Source organism: Peromyscus maniculatus, chromosome 4 (genome assembly GCF_049852395.1).
Source record: "Peromyscus maniculatus bairdii isolate BWxNUB_F1_BW_parent chromosome 4, HU_Pman_BW_mat_3.1, whole genome shotgun sequence".
In the NCBI taxonomy this organism is placed as follows: Eukaryota; Metazoa; Chordata; class Mammalia; order Rodentia; family Cricetidae; genus Peromyscus; species Peromyscus maniculatus.
Window position 1 is genome coordinate 109,773,791 of NC_134855.1, and position 4,700 is coordinate 109,778,490.

A 4,700-nucleotide genomic window follows, 5' to 3' on the forward strand; every position below is an offset into this window, starting at 1 on the left:
CACACAGGTATAGTGTGGCAGGAAGCAGGGAGGGATATTTAAGCCTGTTCTATTCTTGGCTGTGCCTCTGACTTAGCTGGGACTGTGTGCCAGGCACTTAACTCTTCAGGTTCTGTTTTATGGAATCATCTCTGAAAACATGGGAAGGACCTCTGCTGCTTGCCTCCAGTGGTACTGCAAGGCTCAGACAACACCTCGGGAAATACATGGAGGCAAAGTGGTGTGCTTAACAATGCAGAGAGTTACAATCACTGATGTTGGTCATTCATGATGATGGGGATGGAGACGTCGGTAAAAATGCTGCGGGGATGTCACTGCCAGGGTATGCAGAAGGCTTGGAATCACATGAATTCTAGCGTGGCCCAATGTGTCAATGTTTTATCCAGGGAGAAAATGAAATGACATAGTGACAGGCTAAACCATGAAAACGGTTGGTTTGGTGGCCACAGTTTTGTGGCCCTGGCCACAGTGGGGGACTAAGGAGGAGACTGACGTGGGTATTTTTGAGACAAGAGAAAGAGGAAGAGAAAGAAGACAGAGAGAGATGGGCTATTGTTAGCCATTTGGAAGGCTTATCAGGAGTCCTTAGGGAAGACACTGAAGAAGCAGAAGGTTGACCCATTTTTAAGTGGAAACAACCAATGAAATAACCAAAGGTAGACTCTGTCCATCTTCAGTGGACATAAACACAAATCATGAGCCTGACCATCTAGGACTGTGACCCCTTTTAGAATCTTGTGAAAGCCAGAGGATCATCATTTACAGGGAGAGGTTTCTCATCAGTCTATACAACTACACCAGGAAGCCCAGGTTTTCAAACCTTGTACAAAGTCTGTCAGTCTGTCTGTCTGTCTGTCTCTGTCTCTGTCTCTGTCTCTGTCTCTGTCTCTGTCTCTCTCTCTCTCTCTCTCTCACACACACACACATACACACAGTTTTTAAAGAAAAAAATTAAGACAAAAGAACAGAGTAAGGAGCAATACCTTTAACCCCAACATAGGCAATATAGGGGTAACTGAGGTAGGAGGATGACAAGATGAAACAAGTTTGAAGCTAGCAAGACCTTGGTGTTATATGCAGGTCACAGGAACCCCGAAAGACCACCACAGAGACCAAATTCTGTATGTAAAAGCGAAGAGCCTTTATTTCAAACTTGAGCTTGGTCTCTCTGTCTGTCTGACACAGCGGTGAGAGCAGAGAGCCCCAAGCCTGGGCAGGGTGGGGTTTTTATCATAGCAGAGGACGGGATGAAGGGATTTCCAGGGTTCAGGACCCTGATTGGCTGACATTTGTCAAGGGGTATCTTGGTGAAAGGGAGATAGGTGTGAGCTAGACTCAGGGACATATGGTGATCTTACCTAATCTTATCTAAAGGTTAGAACGTTTAGAATGTCAGGTACTTCCCCTTAGATGCTGGCCCCACTGGGTGGATCCCTGGGTGGTGTCAGCTTATGGCTTTTCCTGGATCTGGGTGTTGCCTGCCAGTAACGTGAAACTCAGGCCTACTTTTTAGCCAATTTTTATTAAGCCTTTCATGGCAACTGTGTGGCTAAGCTGCCCTGGGCCCACACTTGGAGTGGTAAGGAGAGAGAAGGGAGGGAGAGTGAAAAGGGCAGAGGAGAGAGAGAATCCACTGAAGATGAATACCGTTCTCTTGTACCTCAGAATGAGCTTAAGGAAAAGACAAAGAAGAATCCCAGATTATTTAGAATAGTACATGCACACACATGTACACACACACACACACACACACACACACACACACACACCAAGAGACACACACATACCAAGAGACACACTTGTATACATACATGCACAAATGCACATGCATGCACATGCCCACACATGAACATACACATTCACTCACACATGCATGTGTATACACACACAGACACACATACCATTTTGATCTTGGAAAATAGTCAAAGGTTTTTGTATTACTATAATCAAGAAGGGTCAGGTGGCTAAGTGAAAGTTTTATTTCATAATTTAAAAAAATGAAATAAGGTCCACCCTTTACATGACTTTGTGTGCCACCAAGTCTCTTTTTATCCTTCAAATAAGGAGAGTTTATCAAAAATCAATTCATTGTCCACCAGCAAAGAGGACAGAGAGGCATATTTTCTCCCAATAAACCTTATCTTTAAACCACTAATGTACCAATTCCTGGACGATCTTCAAAGACCAGGCTTGCCTCCTGTGCTGGCTAGTTTTATGTTCACTTAACACAAATGAGAGTTATCTGAAAGGGGGAACCTCAAGTGAGAAAATGCCTCCATAAGATCTGGCTGTAGAGCATTTCTTAATTAGTGGTAGATGTGGGAGTCCCAAGCTCATTGTGGGTGGTGCCATCCTTGGGCTGGAGGTCCTGGGTTCTATATGAAAGCAGGCTGAGCAAGCCATGAGGAGGAAGCCAGTAAGCAGCACTCCTCCATGGCTTCTGCATCAGCTCCTGCCTCCAGGTTCCTGCTCTGTGTGAGTTCCAGTCCTACCTTCTTTTCATAATGAACTGTTATATGGAACTGTGAGTGAAATAAACCCTTTACTTTCCAAGTTGCTTTGGTCATGGCGTTTCATCACAGCAATAGAAACCCTAACTAAGACATTTTTTATCCCCCCCAAATCTAGTAGAAGACATCCTTCCATCTCTGTATCTCCTGGATATATCTTGAAACTAGAGAACACTGGGGTGCACTGCTCCCCAGAATTCACTGAACCCAGCTCCCTATGGGGTTGGATTCTATCACAAGGCTCTCTACTAAAAGACACAGGATAGACATAGAGCATGCAGCTCATTTTCCTTATTCATATTTTTATCATTGACAGAGTATCTGGCAATGACTTAGCCATCACATTACTGTCAAAGCTGTCTTACAAAAGGCTGACACATTCTCTCTCAATGTCAGCATAAACCTCACCCGCTCATGACAGCAGGAAATTCTCTCATAGGTATAAAGTGTGCATGGATATGTGTAAACAGATGTCTGGGGTTATTTCTAATGCTGGTGAGGCACTTGTTCCCATAAAGGAATAGTCTAGAGCAGAGGAATAGTTACATGGTCCATGTGGAGACAGTTTCCCTGCTCAACTATGTTACAATACACTGACCTTCAGGGTGTAATATCTGTTCTAAGTGTTGCCCCCTAACTCAGTCTCACTCTCACTTTCTCCTCTACACACACTTGTGTGGCCAGGATTCCCACCTGTTAGGCTGTAATAGCTTTGAAATATGCACACAGCAGACACAGCACGTTGTTCTCAACAAACCACTTCTTGGGTACACTGGTAGACTATGCTTCCAGGATCCCCTTGCTGTTTTTATGGCCATGTAACTAAATCCAACTAGTGGAAGGTGCATTTCTTAATTAGCATTGTTATGTTTCTTAAATAACATTGCTATGTACCACCTCCAGACCTGTCCCACCAAAACCTCCCATATGTGATCCTCTTCTAACTGAGCTGAGAACAATGATTCAGTAACTTCCCAGAGCTGGGGTGGTAGGTGCTGCTCCCACTGGTACCCACCAGCATGAGGCTTGGCTTTCACAGAACCAAGTGGGGCAGAGCCAGCTGTCAGTGCCACTCCACTGAGGTAGCCTAGCAGTTTAAGATTTGTCTCCCACAGTCAAAGAACTGCAGATGCATAAAAAGCCAGGTCCAGACATGAACAAATCTCTAAAAAGGTACAGTATGTTTAAAACTGTACCTAGGTGCTAAAAAAATAAAAGAAAAAATATATAGACAGTCATAGAAAAAATAGTTTAAAATAATAAAGTCTTTAAAGAGAGAGTAAAATAATGAAAAATAAATAAGCAACATAAAGATGAAAAATACACAGGCTGCCTGGATCGTGTATGGTGCTTTGTGGACTTTGAATTTTTTAAATGCTAATGTACAAAAAAACAATAGCTGCTGAGAGACAATGGATTATGGAAACTGCTAAATTAAACCAATCTACATATTTTAAGAATGTCTTAACTTCAAAATGGAAGTCAGAAAATATGTTACGTCAAGGAAGAAGTTATGCTTTTGTTTCCACAGAAAATGAAAAGCTGTGCTTTTATTTAAGGTTGATAGAGATCATATTTGATTGGGGGAGACCTCCTGAAAATCTTGGCTGCAGACATGAAAAAAGAAACCAAGAAAGACTACAGGACAAGTGATGTATATGCTGATCCCTCTATTATGGGAACAGCTTTGAGACTGGATGAGACATGACAAATCTTACTGGCTACAGAGTCCTCATGACTTATTATTACATGCCATCCTTTCATATGGCACGGATAGAGGTTTGGTAATGCAGCCCAAACAGACTTATAAAGTTGACAGATGACTTTTACCTGCTCAAACATAAAACAAAAAATCATCTTTAGCTGACTTGTATACACCATACATTCCATACTTGTGTCAATACAGATCTATATGTTACCTTTAAAATTTTATGTGTTTTTAGAAAAAAAGGACCACATACCAATAAAGACAAGTATCGCAGGTGATTCAGCCTCTCAGAATGCCTCTGTTGCAGTTTCCTCAAAATTCTGCATCCAGAACAACTTCAAAGATATTAGCTGAAATTGTCTAGCCTCACAGACTATCCAGCTAAGACTTCAGATAAGCTCTATACTTTCCCATCACACAGAGACTAAACAAACAAACAAACAAACAAACAAACAAACAAACTACAGCTAGCTCTCCCAGAA